Source organism: Pteropus alecto, unplaced genomic scaffold (assembly GCF_000325575.1).
Source record: "Pteropus alecto unplaced genomic scaffold, ASM32557v1 scaffold114, whole genome shotgun sequence".
In the NCBI taxonomy this organism is placed as follows: Eukaryota; Metazoa; Chordata; class Mammalia; order Chiroptera; family Pteropodidae; genus Pteropus; species Pteropus alecto.
Genome location: NW_006435793.1, coordinates 2,066,926 through 2,089,479, shown reverse-complemented (window position 1 = coordinate 2,089,479; position 22,554 = coordinate 2,066,926).

Genomic DNA, 22,554 nt, shown 5'->3' with positions numbered 1-22,554 from the left:
GTCATGCTTAAAAGGTGAGCACATACATACATATCTAACCCCCACCACCACCACACACAGCAATATGGCATGTTAAATGCCTATGATGACATGTCCACCTTACCCTTTTCCCTAGCAAATTGGTCTATGTAACCAGGAAAGCCATCGATCTCAATCCAAAAATATAATTGAATGAAGAAGGAGTTTCAGAAAAAAGAAAAAATAAATGAAAGGACATCCTTATTCCTCAAACCTTTCATTCACAGACAATCTTAACTACCTTTCACTTTCTGCACCCATTTATGATTTCAGTGAATGTTGCATTGGCAGTGGTGAGTGGCCACTTTCTCTGCTGTGGCCAGCCTTTACTCCCCTCTCCGCATTGTGAACAATTGGAGGAGCCATTGTATTTCAAGCCACTTGAAACGACCACCCTTCAGTTCTGAAGAAACTATAAAACTAACTCGCACAAAAAAATGTGCTGACTTTTCTGGCTCTAGAGAAGATAGATACAGGTACACTAACTACTTCATCAACAAAGCATGGTATGATCCCTGATGTCATTTCCTTGACTGCATTCTGGATACCAGGCCTGCTTTGGTGGTACTATGAGAAAGGAAGATGAAGTACCCAAGACCCTGAGCATCCACCGAGACATTGCTTAGACTTTATCTTTACCTTATATAGCATTTCTCAAATCTGTAGCAAGTGTCCTTTTGATTAAAAGTACTGCATTTTGGAAATTTTTTGGAAAATTGTAACTATTTTGGAAATTTTTATTTTGATCTTGCAAACCCCAAAAGAGCAGAAGTCAGCCTAAGTAGTCTTGGGGAAGAATAAATTGGTCAAATACTACAGCTAGGACTTACTCTCTTAACAGCCAGGAAAGAGTTAAAGGATGGCAACTGTACTTTGAACAGAGTGTCCTTTATGGAAAACAAGCATGCATAAGTTAACCAAGAACAAGACAGAACAAATCTCATTTACTTTTCTGATACAGGAGAAGACCACAGACATTAAGGACTATATCTCGCTCAGTATTATATCTGACCATGTCTCATAATATACTCATGTACCAGAATGAGAAACACGGATTGAATGATGGCATAATTGCCCAATAAGACTTGTTTAATGTACCAAGGTCAACCAGAAGAAATATTTCCATTGGTGTAAATGATTGTTTAATGAGTTTCAACTCCTAACAGCTCTCTCAGACCCTGCAAAAGCGGTATCAACTTGGAGGGAAACCGACCTGTGTTTACAGAATCACTATGCATTGTCTTTCAAGGTTACCATGTTAGTTATACATTTTCTCTGCATTGGTATGGAAATATTTGAGCACCTATCTGACAAGTTTTTTACCCTGAGAATTTCTGAGCACTGTCTCCTACTGGCCTCCTTTAAGTCCCATCTACTGGAATCCATGTTGCTCTTACATTTAGCCTTTTTATTCTCTTCTCCAATATTCAGTTAAAATCGCTCTTAGTAGGTTAAGTCTCCTATGAAAAAAACTATTTCTTCCCAATCTTTATGAGATATTCTGAAATATCTGTTTGAACCACTTTTGCAAATCAAAAGAACTGGTCAAATAGCAATTTCATATATGGAATTCTATATAGGAAACCAAATCCAAATGTCTTCTGCTAGTAATTCACCAGAAATCATCACAAGCTGGGGGGAAAATCTTTAGTTTATAATAGTTTATGAAGATGATAAAGGAAAGTATTTGAAAAAGTAGGTATTACCACTAATGTTCTTGCAGAACAAAACATTAACTGTTCAAAGAGTTTCAGGCATGTTTTTCTCCTCTTTACAGCTCCATTCCTGGAGATAAAGATTTTCTCCTTCTGCTTAACACGAGGTCACTACTTCCAGCGAACTTAAGGATTTACCATTCTGTACTCTAACATTGGTAACTTCCTCTGTCCTTGATTTGTTTAAAGGTTCCTATAAGCAGGCTAAAACAAAGAAATACTCTCTTCCTTAGAATTCAACAGCTGGAAATTCCATTTAGAGTACAACTGAAACATGTAAAAGGAAATTTAATCATTCCATTTGAAATTATTAATTAAGAAATGTTTTACATGAAATACATCACATACTATTATAAATGAAATTATGCATAAAATATTTCATATTTTTAACCAAAAATCTTTGTAATCTGAATAGTATTTTATTTATTTATATAGCCCATTTTCTAAAATATAACATTTTTTCAAAAAGTATTTTGGTAATTTAAAAAAAAGTATGTCTTGTCTAGATTCAATGTGTTATAAATATTCTATCTCACAAGTCTGAATTATAATTCATAACAACCAATCTGACAATGAGCTCCCAAAAGATAGACCTAAATTATTATAGAATGTGCCCTTACCATTAAATACATCAAATATAATTTGCCTTCAACTTTTAAAAAAGAATTATGACCAGATGGAACATAATGTAAATATACAAAATGCTAACCTATTTATAATATGTGACCAGTTAGAAAGATGAAGGGGAACTGAGAATATGCTACCAAAAAGAAAAATGACTAAAGGGAGATTTCGATAATTTTTACTAAGTTTCTTAATTTGATAATTTTCATTATTTCTGAACATTGAAAAATATGAAAAAACAATTTAATGGATCGTAGAAAACTTAGGAGTGAAGAGTTGGGAGGGAAGTGAATGGATATCTATTTTATTCCTAGTGTCCTATTTTCATAGTTTTTAAAATAGCAAGATATATCATGCATAGATTATCAGAGGCACGAGACTTAAAAAACTTGAACATAGATACCAAAAAGGATTTCTCCAGGCAGAATTATTTTTCTGCTATCTTTTCTCATCTTTATATCTAAGAATCTATGACTTAAGCAGAGCAGTTCATTATGAAACAAAAAATGAATGTAAAAGTCGTTGAAATTATTGCATTGTTAACCTCCAACCGTATTTTAGGCAGGTATTATTTCATCTTGCTTAGTTCTGTAAAATTCTCTCATAAAAGTCCCTGACTCTCACCAAAACAGCCAGGACATGATGGAAGAACCACTTTTTTGAGTTTGTGACTCATATGGTTAAAACTTTACTTGCAGTATCAGAATTTCAGTTTAAGTTCCCTTTATTATTCCTTCTGAGGATGTAGAAAGTTAGAAGTTATCCAAACATTTCTTGTAGAAGAAATAGATACTGAATAGAATAATCAGCATTAGCTGGGGGTAGAAATAGAAATTACCAAATAAATTGTTTATCTGCCTTGTTGAATTTGTCTGCACTTAACTAAATAAGCCAACTATGGGCAAGACACAATGCTAGATGATTGTGAGAATTTGAAAAGCAGGCATTGATCTATTTGTCTGTTTTATTCTCACTTCATTTCACAGTGCAAACACACACAAAAAATACAATAAAAGTGAAAAATGTAACTTAAAAATAAAACAACAGGACAAAGTAAAATATAAATAAGAGGTATAAGCCAGAAAAAACAAGCTCACCTAGGCAGCCCTGATTATCTCCCACGGTTATGGACTATAGAGTTCACTCTGACCTAATGGCAAAGGGGAACCATTATTTTTATTATTCATGACGCTGTAATGTAGCTATCCCTCTAGAGAAGGAAAACTGTTTTTTAATCACTTACCTCTAAAATGAACATCTCTCAGTGGGATCGAAAAATGTGATGTGATGCCCTTAACCACCGAGCTAGTTATTTTCCATTTGATCCTCTACCCCAAATTCACTCTCTGCCTTTCTCTCTGTGGCTCATCCCACAGACTGTCTCTCCCAAGATCATTGCTGGTTGGCTTCAGGTTGGGTTCAGCTGGAGACCGGTGGTCAGGAATAAAAAAAGAGGTTGGAGAATTCCTCCTCTGCTCCTCTCTGCTTTGGCCACATTTAGAGGCTGCATTACTTTAGGACCACAGCTACATTGGGTGGCACTTCCCATGACTCCAATAGCCCTTCAGCCCAAAATGATAACAGCTTCCCATTTTGCAAAACTCAGGGTGCCTCAACATTTTTAGTTAGTTCTGTTAACTCTACCCATACTTGTCCTTAAAGACTATTCCTTTCAAGGAATAATGTGGCTTTCCTACCAAGACCCTGACTGATAGAGACAAATTCTTACAGCGGCGCTTATTTCAAAAACCTCCTCCTCAAAAGAAAAGTCAGAGCATAACAATAGCACTCAAACAAATATCAATAAAAACATCTCTGCAAGAGCCAAGAAATTATTGTCCCAGTATATAAAACTGACAATCTAGAACAGTGCTATCCAATAGAACTTTCAGAGATAATGGAAATGTTTTATGTCTGTGATGCTCAATATATTAGCCATTAACTATATGTAGATATTAAACTCCTGAAATGTGGCTAGTGAGACTAAGAAACTGAATTTTTAATTCAATTTAATTTTAATTACTTTGCATTTAAATAGCCACATGTGGCTAGTGCTACACTACTGCACAGCACATTTCTGTATTAAAAATCCAAGGACAAAGTCCTACAGACTATAATATATGGCACAAAAATAAGTATAGTCCCTGTTGATCAAGAGCCTATACTTAGGAAAGAGTTAAGAAAAGGGCACTAGTTACTAAAATATAACCAAAATTAAGGTAAATACAATAAAAGGTTTACAGTCTGAAAGCAGAAAAGTTCATAACAAATCACAGGACTTAAAGAAATCTTCACAGAGGATTTTGAGTTTAAGATGGGCTTGGACAATTGAACAGATTTTGTATTAGTTTTCTACTTTTACTAACAAACTATCACATACTTAGTGGCTTAAAAACAACACACATTTATTATCTTGCAATTGCGTAGGTTAGAAGTCCAAAGCATGGGTCTCCTTGGGCTAAAATCAAGGTGTCAGTAGGACTACATTCACTTCTTGGGGGTATAGGGGAAAGTCCATTGCTTTGCCAGCTTCTAGAGACCATTAAAATTCCTTGGCAGATGGCCCTCTTCATTTATCTCCAAAGCTAGCAGTACTGCATCTTTTTATGCGTTTTTTCCATAGATGCATGTCCCTCTGACCACAACTAGGAAATAGTCTCTGATTACATTGGGCCCATCCAGCTAACCTAGGATAGTCTCTCCATCTCAAGACTTTTAACTCAATCACATCTGCAATGTCCCTTTTGCTATGTAAGGTAACGTAATCACGGGTTCCAGAGATTAGGATGTGGACATCTTTGGGGGCCACTAGTCTGCCTACCAAAGATTTGCTACAGCAAGAGTTGAAGATGAAAAGAAAGGGATTCCAGGAGGAGGTACAGACCAAGAGCAAGGCAGACCAACAGGAGTTGATAGGATAATCACAAGAATCTGTTAACCAGCTTATCCAATTAACCAGCTTTCTCCATTCCCTCTGTAAGACCTTTGGTAATGCTGTGTTTCTTGCCAAACCTATTTAGGTTAGTTGCATTTTTCATTGTAATTTAATTAAATGAACATAAACCAATATGAGTGTGAAAAGAAAGTTGTTGTTTCCACACAAATTAAGTTAAATGCTTTGGAAGGACTCTCTAAGGGTAAGGTACTAAAAAGTTTTGCTAACAATTTAGATGTGACCAAGACAAATACAAAGATTTTGGAGAAAAGAGTAAACATCTAAAAGGATCTATAATCTGACTGTCTTTTAAATATGTTTAATGTATAGTACGTATTATGAGTTAGGTTTACACAAGAAACATTATGAAAAACTTCAGTCAGGTGACCATGATTAAAGAAGTATCCTTATCCCTTCCTCATATAACTGTACCATATATCTTTTAGATTTAAGCATGTTTAAGGTGTATATGTGTATGAGTTTTATACATGTTTATGTTTTCCTTCCTTTTTAGTGACTAAATTGGTTAACTAAATATGTTATAAAAGAGGGCTTCTACTGTATTTAAAAATAGAGATGGTACAATTACAGTTGGGGGAGAGTAGAAAGAGAATACACCACTGATTAGATTAGGCCGACATAGAGAAGGACCTCCAAAGTCACGGTGAGGAATTTGGACATTGCAATAGGAAATAAAGAAATAGTAAAAGGTAATTGTTGTTTTTTATAGAAAAGATCTTTGAGCATTTCAAAGGACATGCTAAGATCTGGCCTTTATGAAATTAATCTGGCAGCCAGCAGGCTTATTGCTTCTAGTCTCCATAGTAATCACTGCCTCCAACCTACAGCAAAGGCTGCTGGGACCCCACCCACAGGCTGAGTCTTGCCCCTGAGGCCCTAGACCTGCTCTGTCTACTATAGCAGCCACTAAGCTACATGTAACTATTGAGCACTTAAATGTGCCTAGTCCTAACTGAGATAGGCCGTAATTGTAAAATAAACCCAGATTCAGAGACAATAAGACAAAGAATGTAAAATAACTGATTAATAATGTTTTATAGGTTAGATGTTGAAAGAATTACATTTGGTGTGTATTGGGTTAAATAAAATATAGTATTAAAATTCATTTCACTTGCTGCTTTTTACTTTTTTTAATTGTGGCTACCAGAAAAGTTTAAACTATGTATATTATGTAGTTCGCATCTGAGGCTCACATTCTACTTTTCTTCTGGACAGCAATGCTCTAGTCTAGATCAATCCTGATACAAGACAGAAGGGTTAAGCCTCCCTACCTCTTAATCCAACACTGGGACTCATATTCTTCTTACTATCGAATTTTAAATAAGGCGTCTTTGTCACACTCTTCTTTCTGCACCTTGGGACAGGGTCTGGTTTCCTTGACTTCGGCCTTTTAAGGCTCAGATTGCTGGCTCCTTAAAGATTTGCCGTCCCTCTCATTTTCTATCATTCGTAAACCCATGTTTCCTCCTTATAGTGACTGCTTGCTTCCTCTGGAGAAGCAGAGACTTTCAGGAGGTTGGAGATCAAGACTAAAAAATCGGATTTGGGGATTAGCAAATCATTGCTGACCTTCAAGAGAATAACCATATGAACTGTTTGAACGGACAGCTGAGCAGTGGTCAGGATTACCACATCTATGATCTCATGATCATAAAGACCAGAAGAAGAAAACAATGGCATTTAATCCGTTGGTGGAACAATGATGACAAAAGCACTTGCACATCCCTGACCCGGGCTTCCTCTGCTGGTGTAACTAAACTTCAAGAATGCAGGGCCTCCTCCCTGCCATTTGTTATTCTGAAGTAGAGTGTTAACCAAATGAACACTTTAAAAAAAAACCACCCAGCTAGACCATTAGGGATCACAATAAGGTTGAAAAGAAATAACTTTGCAACAGTAGGACTGTATTCAGAAGTGAGAAATACACCCCCTCAAATCACCTCCCCCTCATGCAAAGAAAGCTAAACACACCCTGATTTATTTGCCCATCCAAGGAACTGGCCAGATTTTTTTCTAAAACTCTGGAGGGTAGTCTTTGTGCTCATGTTGCCTATGGACATGGCCTGGGAGACAAGCATCTGGTTCTGTTTTAGAGGCAGTTCTAATTCTCTTGTGCTGCTGGGGAATCTCATCAGAAAATGTTTTAGTCACATAAGCACATGCACATCTGAGTATATGCACATATGCAAATGTACATACACACATCTATCTTATGTTTGTATGTGCTTATGCATGTGAGCATATTAGCTGATGTAATGCAGTAGATACCTAAAAACATGGCACAAAAAAATCAAAACAGACTATTCACTATCCAAATAATGCCTATAAAGTCAGATAGATAAATGTGTTCTCTTTTTAAGTCCCTGCACTGAACTACATAACCTCTTATATTTTCATCCTAAAGTATTACGTAACATCTTGTAGAAAAAATTACTTCCTCTGTTCTTCGGTCTTGCAAAATGTTCAGTGACTTTGCTGTTGCAGAGTATAACAATTTAAACCTTTAGCATTGCAGTTCTCAAAGAGATACCTCCCTACTGACCAAACCGAAGGTGGTATGGCATGGTACAAAGGATCCTAAACAGTGAGCCAAAGGATATAGGTTTAAGCCAGAACTCTGCCCATTGTGAATTTAGGCAGGACTCTTCACACCCCTAAGACTCTTAAGTCTATTTCTTCATTTCTAAAATAAGGCTAATAACCCTTGACCTGTCTTTCTCACAGGAGTTTTTTTAGAGTATCTGGGAATAGGTTTTGTAAACTCTGAAGTACTAAGTAGAGGAACGAGTAGGTATTATTATTGCTACAATTGTTAAAGTATGTCTCATGCTTAAGAAGAAACTCCAGGGATGAGTTCTTCCGTACAGTGAGACAGGAAGGAAGTACAGGATTCCAACACACACCTGTCTTGTGACTTCATTCATGAAATTCAGGGTGGAAATTTAAAATACTTATTTGGAATTACATTGGCTTCAAAGAAGGTAGAAGTCAAGATGTAACAGAAATTTTTATTCTAATTTGTTCTGAAACGTGGGTTTTCGATCATCATGATTCCTTAAATTAGAATGGATCTGCAAAAATAGATACATGAAAGCATTTTTTTTCTAAAAATTTTTTTCATATAAGAGTATGCAGCCTGCTATGTAATGTCACACATTAAAATAACATTGGCAAAGAATGGGAGTAAAATCCTTTCTCTGGAAATAAGCATATGTTATTAAAATTATATGTCATTTGTAGCCAACTACTAGAAAAGAATCCACACTGCAGCGTTTAAGTTTAAGGTTGACTTGAAGTACTGTGACATTGTACAATAAGAACAGGACTACGAAGCAAGAGAATTGGGTTCTACTTCCAGATATTCCAGTAAGTAACCTGATTACTTGAGTAACGAGCGCATTGACTTCTACGGGCCTTCATTTCCTCATGTGTATAATGGATTAACACCACATGCTTACTTGCCTGTTTTATAGAATTCTTATGAACAGGAAGTGAAAGTATCTATGAAAATGGCTCTGTATACCATAAAATGATGTAGAAAAATCAAGGATTAAGAAAATGAGCTTTATATGAAAGTTCTTATAGCATAATACAGCTATTTACTACAGTTTCTTTATCATATAGGTAACCCACAAAGATATGTTGGTAATTCTGTTTTTTATACATTAATCTTAATATGTTATAATAACCTTGACCTTAGTAGACCAGCCAAACGAAAGCTAAATATGCTCTTTATCCATCATTCCTTGCCAGAGATTTAGAATACAGTTCACCATCCCCTAGATCATACAAATTTTAGAAGCTCCAATGAAGTTGTATATAGAACCTACGAAAATTGTTATTATGAAAATAATAACAAGAATATGAACAAGATCTTTGAATATTAAAAATTCCTATAAACAATAGATTTATAGAACAATAATTAAGAATACAATGGCAGATAGAAAATAATAACAAGAATATGAACAAGATCTTTGAATATTAAAAATTCCTATAAACAATAAATTTATAGAACAATAATTAAGAATACAATGGCAGATAGAAAATAATTGAAAACTCAATGTGTCTACTGAATGCAGCAAAGGTAACTCTTAGAGAAAAAAGTCATGACCTTATTCATCTCATTTGTTAAAAATTAAAGAAAATCAGCTGAATATTTTAAGGGACAAAAAGAAAACCCAAACAAAAATGAGAAAAGAGAAAAATAAAATTAATAAGTATATTGGAAAATCAAACAGAAGTGTAAGTGAAAAGTAAAACCATGTTCTGACTTGCTAAAAACAGAAAGACCAACAGCAAAAATTTAACCAAGAGTAAAATGCAAATAAATTAAATAGAAGTGAGAAAGAATACATAATCAAAATACAAAACAAAACTAGTGAATATGCAGTTGTGTGAAAATGAATTTCATCTAATGAATAATTTGTTTTTATAAAGTATGATAAACAAAAACTGAAAAACAAATTGGAGATAGTATCACAGAAAGCAGAAGGATTATATGAGTTTATAAAAAATTATCTAAAATGATCAGGGAATAATATCAAGGTATTATAAACCATTTTTGAACATAACAAAAATAGTAAAACTATAAGTAAACTATGACCTTGGAACTAAAACCTGAAAAAGATAATACAAAAAAACTACAGGCCAATTTTATTTATTAATATACAAGCAAAAACTGTTAAACAAAATATTAGCGGACAGAATTCAGCCATTTACTAAAAAATAATATATCATGAACAAGTGGGATTTGTCACTGGAATTCAAGGAATATTCAACATAAGAAAAATTATCAAAACAATATACCACGTTAATAGTATAAATAATAAAAATCATACTTAAATATATGCTCAAAGGGTTTTCAAGAAACATCGAAACTTATTTATAACTTTTAAAGAGAAATTTCAAGAATAGGAAGATAGTTCATTTTAACTTCACAAAAATGTTAATGCCTTACTATGTGGAAAGATATTCAATACAAAGGGGTATTTACTCAAAACCATGAACTAGCATTCTACATAACTGAGGAAAACATTAGCTATATTCTCATTCACAACATAAACAAAATTTAAACACCCACCGTCACTGTTTACTAATTAGCATTGCATTTCAGATTTTTACAAATGCAATGACAAAGAAATAATTTTAGATATTAGAGAGAAAAAAGAAAATATTAATTTCAGATACTAACATTGCATACAAAATTTTTCTAAATCAGCTGTAAAATTATCAAAGACATTAAAAGAGTTCGACAAAGTAGTTGGTGATAAGACAAATATATAAATCCATGGTATTCCTCATACCACTTCCATATCATTAACATTCAAATTTCTGACTAATTTCAATGATACGGAAGTGTATGAGGAAGACTATGAGAAGAGGGGAAGGTAGATAAGGGTAAAGGTAATTAAGTATATGGTGACAGAAGATTTGACTTTGGCTGATGAACACAATGCAATATACATAAGATGTATTATTGAATTGTACACTTGAAACCTACATAATTTTATTAATAAATGTCAGCAATAAATCTAATTTTTAAAAAGTAGTCAGAAAGTAAAATTTTAAAAATATATATTTATATCAACAACAAAAAATAGAGATGTCATAAAAGAATGCAAAATTTATGTTAAATTATGAATAAAAGTTCTAGAAAGGAAAGAATAAATATTATAAAAATAAATCTCCTTCACAGGTTAATCTAAAAATTAAAATAACTCAAAAGTGAACCTCAAATATTCTTAATATAACTTGAAAAATTATTTTTAAGTTCATTTGCAATGAAATTTCATTTTTAAATAGAATCAAATTAGCAATCCCTGATGCAGTTACTTCCAGCAGCCCAGTAAAATTACCAAGAAAGAGAAGTCCAAAATTAAAAACAACTCTGAAAACTGAGACATGCAGAAAAGCTGGCTGCCAGAATCTGGGAGGAATTTTCGCTTTCTACAAGACCTATGGAGCTGGATTGAGAAAAACAACTGAGGGCTTCCTTCTGCATCCCAGCAACAATAATAATAAATAAAACATCTGAACAATATGAAATAAAATATGAAGACACTTATCTCTCACTCACAATCTCTTCCCTGGCTCAGAAAACAATAACCATATTGTTGAGCATTCATCCCTCCGATATTATGATATTCTTTTTTTTATCACTTTTTTTCAACCTTCTCTTCTTTCTACATTCATTCAGAGAAGGTACGTCTAAAAAAAAGATTGTTTAGAAAGTACTTCTAAAAAGATTGTTAGAAGGTACTTCTAAAAAAGCAAAACTAACAGGGATTAGAGCTGGAATGGAAATTCTTTTTAAGAAAAGGACCCTAGGAAGGTGCAAAAGTAAAAGAGTCTTTGTGCATATAGTTCATTTGGGAGAATGTAGTTTGTCATTTATTCCACTGTTTCAGAGAATCTTTTTTAAAATTAGAAAGAGAAAACAGAAGATAGGAACTCTGGTGAACAGAGCCACACTATATGAATGCTGGACAAATACTTAGAATTGGACCCAGAATTGCATGTAACCAATTGTAGATCTAAGGAGGATTTGGAGTAGAAGACAGTGAGATAGAAAGAAGTCATGCAATTTCTCTTTTGTAAAAACCTCTGTATGAATAATTCATTAGGAAATGACTAAATAACACACTGGCGCACACCTACATATGCACACACACACACACACAAAGAACACAGGCCTATAAAAGATAATGCATTATGGAACCATGAAACAGCATAAATAACCATGACAATTTTGAGAAAGAACAAAGTTGGAGGTATCACACTACCTGATATCAACTACACTACAAGATTATAGTGATCAAAACAGCATGGTACTGGCATAAAAACAGACACATAGATCAGTGGAACGGAATAGAGAATCTGGAAATAAATCCATGCCTATATGGTCATTTAATCTATGACAGAGGAGGCAAGAATATATAACGGGCTAAAGATAATCTCTTCAATAAATGGTGTTGGGAAAACTGGACAGATACATGCAAAAAAAAAAAATGAAACTAGAACACATATACAATAGACAATATACAAAATTGATTAAAGACTTAAATGTAAGACCCAAAACCATAAAACTTCTAGAAGAAAATATAGGCAGTAAACTCCCTGATTTTGCTATTACTTTTTTTTTTTGATAGATCTCCTCTACAAGGGAAATTAAAGAAAAAATAAACAAATGGGACTACATATAACTAAAAAGTTTTTGCCCAGCAAAGGAAACCATCAACAAAATGAAAAGACAACCTGCTGAATGGGAGAAGTTATTTGCCTATGATACATCTGACAAGGGGTTAATATCTAAAATTTATAAAGAATTCAAATAACGCAATGACAACAACAACAACAAAATTTAATTAAAAAATGGGCAGAAGACCTGAACAGATATTTCTCCATAGAGGAAATACTGATAGCCAATAGATGCTCAGGGTCACTAATCATCAGAGAAATGCAAATTAAAACCACAATGAGCTATCACTTCACTCCTGTCAGATTGGCTATCATCAATAAAACAAAAAACAACAAATGTTGGTGAAGATGTGGAGAAAAGGGAACCTTCATATACTGTTGGTGGGACTGCAAATTGGTACAGCCACTCTGGAAAACAATTTGGAGGTTCCTCAAAAAGTTAAAAATAGAACTATCTTTTGACCCAGCAATTGCATTTCTGGGCATTTATCCAAAGAAAACCAAAACACTAGTTTGTAAAGGTCTCAGTACCCTTATGTTCACAGCAGCACTATTCACAATAGCCAAGATATGGAAGCAACCTAAGTGCCGTCAACAGACGATTGAGTAAAGATGTTTTGGTTCATATATACAATAGAATATTACTCAGCTATTTAAAAAAATGAAATCTTATCATTTGCAATGACATGGATAGACCTAGAGGGTATTATTCTGAGTAAAATAAATCGGACAGAGAAAGACAAATGCCATATAATTTCACTTATATGTGGAATCTAAGAAACAAAAGAAATGAATAAACTAAATGAAAACAGACTCACAAATACAGAGAACAAACTGGTGATTGCCAGAGAGGAGGGGGGTTAGGGGACTGGCTGAAGAGGTAAAGGGATGAAGAAGTACAGATTAGTAGTTACAAAACCATCACAGGGATTTAGAGTACAGCATAGGATATATAGTCAATATTATTGTAATGTGGTGTGTAGTGCCAGATGGGTGCTAGATTAACTGGGGGGATCACTTCTAATTTTCTAAAATTTAAAATAAAATTTAAAAAATAATAATGTGAAAAAAGAGGAAAAGTCCAGCATTCTAAAGATTAAAAGAAAAAGCAATTTCCTACAAATAATCTTTTTCGGGAAGCAGAAGATGTCATTGAAACCTTCTGTGATATTTTGTAATATCTGCAAAAACTAGGTTTTCATGAAAGAAAATTAGAGGACAAAAAAGGGGGGAAAGTAAAACATGACAAAGAATGAGAAATAAATTTAAATCTCACCAAAGCTATAAAGGATATTGACATACACCCTCAATATTGCTCAGCCCAGATGATTTTATAGATATATTTTGCCAAACTTTCAAAAAATAGATCATTTTTCAAGTGTTTTAGAGAAATTTAGAAAATGAGATAAAGCAGTTTAACTCATTTTCTAAGACTAATATAATCAAACTTTCAAAACTGGATAAGATTAGAACAACAACATAAAAATGTTGGCCTGGTACTTCTACAAATATAGATGCAAAAATTCTAAAATCCAAAAAGCCCCATGCAGGTACAGAGCAATGCACATGTCCAGGAAAACTTAAGAAGGCCATAATTTATCACTTTTGAACTTGAGGCTCTATGCAAACAGGAGGTAAAAGTTCAGGCAAAGGCTGTTAGCTGCCTAGCTGAGTGTTGAAGGTATGCCCAACTCATAAACGGTCTCTCAGAAAAGGCTTGAAAAATTATTGGCAAAATATTTAAGGAAATATCTGTACAAACATTAACTGATCATTAAGCTAACTAAGCAGAGACTTTAGTGGCCACACATAACAAAGAATATAGACTTTACAGAATTCGTTCAGAAGAGTCACTAAGCAAGCAAACAGCAACAACAACAATCACCTGGATGAGAAAGGATTTGATTTCCAGAGGTGCGACATTATATTATTTTAAATGTCCAGTTTCTAACAAAAAATAATACATGCAAAGAAAGTATGATTCATACACAGAAAAAAAAAAAGCAGTCAATAGAAACTGTCATGAGGAAGCCAGTGTTGGTCTTTCTAGACAAAGACTTTGATGACCTACCATGAATATGTTCAGAGACCTAAAGGACTCCATGTCTAAAGAAGTAGTGTGAGAAAATGTCTCCCTAAATAGAGAATATAAGTAAATACAAATTATTTTTTTTAAAACAAATGACATTTGAGCATTAAACAGTAAAATAAGTGAAATGAAAAATTCAGTAAAGGATATTCGAACATCATATTTGAACTAGCAGAAGAAATAATCAGTGGACTGAAGTTATGTTGACTGAAATTTTCTGGTCTGAAGAAGTGAATAAAAAAGAATGAAGAAAATAAGAGACCTATGGGACATCATCAAGAATATTAACATACACATGATGAGAGTCCCAGAAGGAGAGGAGAGAGAAAAAAGAGCAGAAAGAATATTTGAAGAAATAGCAAAAAAACAATAATCTGCATATCCAAGAAGCTCAATGAACTCCAAGTGAGATGAAGAGATCTATGCAAGACACATCATAATCAAACTGCCAAATAAAAGTCAAAAACAAAAAGAAAATTTTGAAAGCAGCAAAAGAGAAGAGACCTATCACATTCAAGTTATCCTGAATAAGACTAACAGCTACTTTCTCGTAAGAAACCAGGGAGGACAGAAGGCACTAGGATGACATATTCAAGTGCTGAAAGACTGTCAAGAATGCCATATTCAGCAAAACTATTCTTCAAAAATGAAAGAGAAATTAAAACACTTCCAGATAAGCAAAAACAGAGAATTGGTCACTAGCAGACCTACCTTACAAGAAATGCTAAAAAGAGTCAGTCTTTCAGACTGCAATTAAAGAACACAAGACTGTAACTTGAATCTACAAAAAGAAATAAGGTAAAGGTAACTACATAGGTAAATATAAAACAGGTAACGATAACTACATAGGTAAATATAAAAGAAACTATAAATGTATTTTGTTTGTAATTTTTTCTTCCCCTATCTGATTTAAGAGACAATTGCATAAAGTAGTAATTTTAAAACTGCATTGATAGGCTTAGAGTGTATAAAGGTGTAATTTGTATAACAATAATAGCACAATGAGGGGTGAGGAATGAAACTATTTAGGAGATAAATTTATACATGATTGAAATCAGGTTGATATTAATCCAAAGTGGATTGTTATAAAATGTTAATCCCAAGGGCAACTCCTAAGAAAATAACTAAAAAATATATTTACTAAAATAAATGCCAAAAGAATTAAAATAGTACACCAGAAAATATCTATTTAACACAAAAGAAAGCAGTAATAGAACAATAAAGGAAAAAAAGGTTTAAGTCATATAGAAAACAAATAGCAGACATAAAATGGTAGACATAAATCCTACCTTAAAGTAATTTCATTATCTAGAAATAGATTAAGCACTCTAATCAAAAGGCAGAGATTAGTAGAATGGTTAAAAAGAAAAATGTGAGTCTACTATACATGCTCTCTATAAGATATCTTCAGAGATTCAAAGACAAATAGATTGAAAGGACAAGGATAGAAAGTAATGTGCCATGTGAACGAAATATAGCCAGAGTGGCTATACTAAAACAAAAACAAACAAAAAACTCAAAACAACTAAACTTTAAGTTAAAAATAGTTAATAAAAACAAAGAAAACCATTTTAAAAAGGAAAAAGTATCAATTCATCAAGAAGACATAATAATTATAAACATACATGAACCTAATAACAATATACATGAAGCAATAATTGAAAAAACTGAAGAAAGAGATAGACAATTCAACAATATTAATTGGAGAATTCAGCACCTCGATTTCAATAATGGATAAAATGACCAGTCAGAAGATCAAAAAGGAAAGACAAAGACATGAACAACACTGTCAATCAACCAGGCCTAATAGACATAACAGAATGTTCTACGCAACAACAGCAGAATATCTATTCTTCTCAAGAGCATATTGATAATTGTCCAAGATAGACCATATGTGAGACCACAGAAAAAGTCTCAACAAATGTAAATGATTGAAATAATACAAAGTATGTCCTTTGACCACAGTGGAATGAAATAAATAGAACTAAAAAGGGAACTCGGGAAGGCTGTCAAAAATAAGACCATTCTATAAAAATCAATAGTATTCTAATACCATTGAGAAGCTGTTTTAGGAAACAATATAGTTGCAACAAAAAAAGCCAAAAAGTATCTAACGGTCAACCTAACAAAGAACAAAGGAAAATCCCAATAAAAAACATCAAAGAAGATTTGAGTACATAGAGTTATACCAGGTTCATGGAAAGAGGATTAATTTAATTAATTCTTCCCACTTAATCTACAAATTCAGTGCAATCACAAAGAAAATTTCGACTTTTTAAAAACATTTAAACAAATTATCCAAACCTTATATGGAGTTATAAAAGTCCCCAAATAGCTTGTAAAACTTTGAAGAAGAAAAAAGAGAGAATGATTTCCTCTAACCAGATATTACAACACACTAAAAAGCTACCACGGTTAAAATAGTATGGTACCAGTGAAGGTCATATAGGTCAATGGAACCAAATGAACCCACGTACGTGTAAAAGCTTGATATATGACAAAGATGCGTTTTAAAACAAGGGGTAATTAATTGTCTAGATGGTATTGCAAAGATTGGCTCACTCTACAAATAGAAATTAAATTGGACCCCTGCCTTATACCACATACAAAGATGAACTTAAGATGAATTAAAGAACAAGTGTTGGCAAGGATGTGGAGAAAAGGGGACTCTCATACACTGTTAGTGTGATTGCAAATTGGTACAGCCACTACGGAAAACAGTCTGAAGGTTTCTCAAAAATTTAAAAATGGATATACCTTTTGACCCAGCAATTGCACTTCTGGGTATTTATCGAAAGAAAACCAAAATAATAATTTGTAAAGATCTATGCACTCCTATGTTCATGGCAGCACAATTCACAATAGCCAAGATATGGAAGCAACCTAAATGCTCATCAACAGATGATTGGATAAAGAAGTTATGGTTCATATTTACAATGGACTATTACTCAGTCATTAAAAAAAATGAAATCTTACTATTTGCAATGACATCGATGGACCTAGAGGGTATTTATGCTGAGTGAAATAAGTCAGACAGAGAAAGATAAATACCATATCATTTCACTTACATGTGGAATCTAAGGAACAAAAAGCACAAACTAATCAAAAACAGACTCACAAATATAGAGGACAATCTGATGACGACCAGAGGGAAGGAGTTGGGGGACTGGGAGAATGGGTGAAGGGTTAAAGAAGTACACATTAATAGTTGATAGATGGTCACGGGGATGGAGAGCACAGTATAGGGATTGCAGTTAGCACTAAAGCAATTGCTAGGTGGAGAGCCAGAGAAGAGAAAGAGCAATTAGGGGGGTCATTTTATAAACTATATAAAAGTCTAAACAATGTACTGTATACTTGAAACTAATAAAATAAAATTTTTAAAAAATGATGGATTAAAGACCTTTCTGTATGAAATAAAATTATAAAGCTAATAAAATAAAATTTGAGACTGTTTTTGTGACCTAGGGATATGAAAAGCTTTATTAAATAAGATCCAAAATGCACAATACATAAGGTAAGTGTATATATTAATGGATTTTACTATATCAAAATAAAAAAAGTCTTACTTAGGTATAAATCTGAAAAAAAAATATGAGCAATACTTATACAAAACATTGCTAAAAAAATTAAGGAAAATCTAAATAAATGGAGAGGTATACTACGTTCATAGGTTGGAAGACTCAATATTGTTAAAATGTCAGTTTTTCCTAAATTGATGTATAGATTTCATATAATCCCAATAAAAATTCTAGTATTCTTTTTTCTAGACATTGACAGATCAATTCTAAAATTCATATAAAAATGCAAAGGACCTAAAACAGCCAAAACAAATCTGAAAAAGAACAACATTGAGGATTAACGCAGCCTGATTTAATGGTTTATTAAAGCTACAGCAATCAAAACAATGTGTTATTGATGAAAAGATAGACAAATAGATCAATGGAACAGAACAGAAAGTCCAGAAATGAACCTATACATATAAGGACAACTACTTTTTAACAAATTAGATGCATAGGCAATTTACTGGAGAAGGATAACTTTTCAAACAATGTTGCTAAAACAACTAGATATCTATATTTTTCAAATTATCTACAATCTATACTTTGCACCAGATACAAAAATTAACTCAAAATGGATCATAAACATAAATACAAAATCTAAAATTATTAAACTTAGAGAAGAAAAGATCAGAGAAAATCTTTGTGACCTTTTATTAGGCAAAATTTCTTATGTAGGACAATAAAAGCACAATCCAAAAAGAAAAATTATGACTTAGACTTTATCAAAATTTAAAACTTCTGCTCTTTGAACATTATTAAAGAATGGAAAGATAAATCACAGACTAGAAAAAATATACTTGCAAAGTACTTATATTTAGAACAGAAATAAAAGTATACAGAGATACGAGCACACAAATACAAGTATATATAGGGCTTATAAATATAAGTATTTATATAGATACAATATATGATAAAGGACTTAAACCTAGAATGCAAAGAATACTCAAAATTCAATTATAAGAAGATAAACAATTCAATTTTAAAATGTGCAATAGATTTGAACAACTAAAGAAGATATGTAAAGTGAAAATAAGCACATAAAAAGATTTTGACAGAATTAATTAGTCATTAGAGAAATGCTAATCAAAACCACAATGAGATACCATTCCTTACCTGTTAGAATGTGTAAAATCAAATAAACTGACCATATCAAGTGTTGGTGAGGATGTGGAGGAACTGGAACTCTCATATTTCTAGTTGATTGGAATGTAAAATGATACAACCACTTTGGAAAACAGTTTGGCAGCTTCTTATTCAACACTATTTATAGCATGTGTGTGCGTGTGTGTGTGTGTGTGTGTGTGTGTGTGTGTGTGTAAAATATATATCTGTGTTACATATATTCGTTTATTGATTTTTTTATTACCACATAGTATTCCATAACATCCATCCAGTATATTTCATGTATCCATTCTCTGTAGAAAGCAAGCCAAATTTACCTTCAACTTTCTACCACATACTTCTACATCATCCCTTTTTATCTTTGTAGGAATTTATATCTCGAAGTGAGATTGCTGGGTCATAGAACATATGCACACTAAGCAACATTATATTGCTTTCCAGAGTGGTCAACAAGGATAAATTTCAACCAGTAGTGTATAAGAGTTTTCATTTCCCTTCTTTTAGTTAATTGCCAAATGGTAATCATTTAATTGCATAATTCTTTCTGTATTTATTACTTGGCATATAAGGGAGAGCTTTTCAGTCTCCATCTTTTCATTAATTTATTCATTTCTTTAATGAATAAATGAGTATGGGCTCATGGATATCTATTCTGTTCAAGAGTTTATAATCAATCAAAATCATTATTTTGATGTTAAATTGTTCCAGAATGGGATTCCCTTCGACCTGATACCTGTGTCTTTTTGATAAGTCTCCATCATTTTTTAATGGACTTTTTTTAGAGCACTTTTAGATTTACTGAAAAAGTACACAGGAAGTACAGAGAGTTTCCACATATCCCTCCCCACACAGTTTCTCCCTTGAGGTCAGGTAATGAATTAAATTCACCCTTGAATCCCAGTACGTAGCACAGTGGTTGGCACATAGTAAGCACTCACCATATATTTGAAAAATGAAGAAATAATTAATTAATTAATACAATCTGAGATAAGCTACCACCCGTCAAGTTTTCAGGGATTCTGAATATCCTAATACATCATGAAGGTATTGAGTGTGTTCTCAGAAATAGAATATGTCCAGTCTTTTGCAGCCAAAATGTTGCCTCATATGAGCTTTATATCTAAATGACAAACTTCATATTCTATCTATGCTTGGAGATATCATCACAGCCTGACAACCTTCCCATAACTCACAGAGAAAAACAGAATGTTGGGAGCCATTTCCCTATTTCCTGAAAATATGCCCATATGTGTCATCCCTGATTGCTGTATATCACAAAATCAATTGATCATAGAGCCACAGAGTTAGAACTATCAGAAATCTTTTGCCCTTATCATCATATGGATAAAACAACAGAGGCCTAAAGAGGTGAAATTACTTCATCCTAAAGAACATTAGCAGCAGTGCTAATCCAAGTCTGTTGATTCCTGGTCATTTTACCAAATATTCCTACAGTGATAAAAATTAATTCTCCCACCCACACATAAGCCTTGCAACCACTGGTTCACTTACAAATTGTTCCAGAATCATTGTTGATAATTATTACTAAACATGAATAATGGGTTTGGGTACTATGCTCTAAAATAACAGACAACCCCCTGCACACAATTATCACTACCGATGAAAAATAAGTGATATGGTTGACCAGTGTCCTATCTAATCAATAGGTTCCTTTGGTTTCTTTTTGTTGTGTATTTATGTGTGTGCCTATGTGCTTGATTTTTTTCCTCCAATTTCTATTAGCCTTACACAAAAAGGGAAGTTGGAAATGTGAAGGTTCTTGTTGCACAGACATGTGATTTGTCTAAATGGCATTAAAATTGTTCAGACATTGAAATGAAAGCAAATGTGCGTGTACCTATCATATTACGTAGGGAAACCAATGTAGGCTGAGTGAGTTGCATGTCACCAAATGTCCCACATGTGACATACAGGGAAAATGACATAATCCAAGTATTCGGCAAAAGCAGCCCACAATAACGAATGCATCATTTCTGAAGAGGAAGAGCGAGCAGATGGCTCAGCAAGCAATTGTAGAAGAGCCAGCTTCCCCCTCCGCACCTCCAAAACCAAATTGCCTCCCAGTGTCTCATCTTAGGCCCTGGGGAAAGTCAGAAGCAAAACACTCAAGTACCACATTAGCAGCAGCCATAGCAGAAGGAATCCTAGGTCATGGTGCCCTGGGCTTGGACCCAAAGGACCTGAGTTCACAGCCAGATTCTGCTTCTTACTTTTCATGCTTAAATAAGTTACTTAGTTTCTTTAAATTTTATTTCCTCATCTATAATGAAGGACTAGTACAACTCTATGGTCTTAATGGAAATATCGAAATGAAAGAGCTTCATGAACTACAGAGTACTCAACAAATGTTAAAATTCTTAATCTAAAAGTGCAGATTAATTGAAGCTAATAGTTAAAAGCCAAGCTGAAACCTAACAGCATATATTGTTACACAGTGTTCCAGCCTTAGAGCCCTAACCCCGGTTGATCACAGCTTCACAGTTCCTTTTCAAGAATGCTCAGTGAATATTGGTTATCTCTGTGTTAAAAAGTCATCATGACTTTATTCCTATCACAAGAGTAGGATAAATCTATTTCATTCATTACTCATTGAATAAACATTTGTTGAGCATCCACTTTAAGCCATGCACTAGCTAAGTAACAAGCAATATAGTAGCTGAGGCTCTTTGACTGCTGGTTTTTTAAAAAGATAAGTACCTCTTTTTCTTTGTTGTTATTGCTTAAAGGGAAAGCATAGTAGAAAAGAAAAATAAATATTTAACTACATCAAGAAATCTAGAGACAGACATTTCTGGATGATTTGTAGATTGGTCTAAGAAATGATAATAACTTAAGTTCCTACCATTTTCTTAAAAAATGATTTCATAGATGCTAACTGATTTAATTCTCACATAAACCCTACGAAGTAGGAATTATTTCCCATTCTTCAGATCCTGTATGCAAATCCAGCTATTCTGATTCCAAATCCAAAACACTCTCTACTATATCAATTATCTCTCACTTTAATGCCAAGGGACATCAGGATAAGAAAAGATAAATCAAGGTAAATCATAATTATTTACAATACTCTAGTGTGTATTGTCGAGGCAGAGTCCCAAGATTCTTACCATCTGTAAACCTCATAAATGGTAGAAAGGTAGCTAAAATAGGCATTAGGAAACCATAAAAATGAGACTAAGTAATTTCAGTAATCCCTTTTGCTACCCCACACAATACATTTATTTTATTTGTTTCCTCACTGACATTCTG